The sequence below is a fragment of the Apaloderma vittatum genome, unplaced genomic scaffold, assembly GCF_000703405.1.
Source record: "Apaloderma vittatum isolate BGI_N311 unplaced genomic scaffold, ASM70340v1 scaffold10003, whole genome shotgun sequence".
Lineage (NCBI taxonomy): Eukaryota > Metazoa > Chordata > Aves > Trogoniformes > Trogonidae > Apaloderma > Apaloderma vittatum.
The window spans coordinates 2536-2878 of NW_009707490.1; positions in this window are offsets into that span (position 1 = coordinate 2536).

The following is a 343-nucleotide window of genomic DNA, read 5'->3' on the forward strand; positions in this document are numbered from 1 at the left end:
GTGCCCCTGTGTTGCCTGGCCGCCAACGAACAAGCCAGGACCCGCTTCCTTCGGCTCTGGCAGGGCGCAACACGGCTCCTGGTTTTGTTAGGCTTTTGTTCTGTTGTGTTGGGATTTGTTTTGCCTTTTTTTGTTGTTTTTTTTTAGCCCTCTTCCCCTATGGACCGACCCCTCTCCGTGAGGCCGGGAGGAGGAGGGGGGTTGGAGGGAAGGCTGGTGTCGGCCTCCTTCTGACAGCAAAGCAGAGGAGTGGAAAGTTGCACGAAGGCATGAATGTAATGTAAATAAATGACTCCGACTCCGAAACAAACAGATAAATGGACAAAAAAAAAAAAAAAAAGAC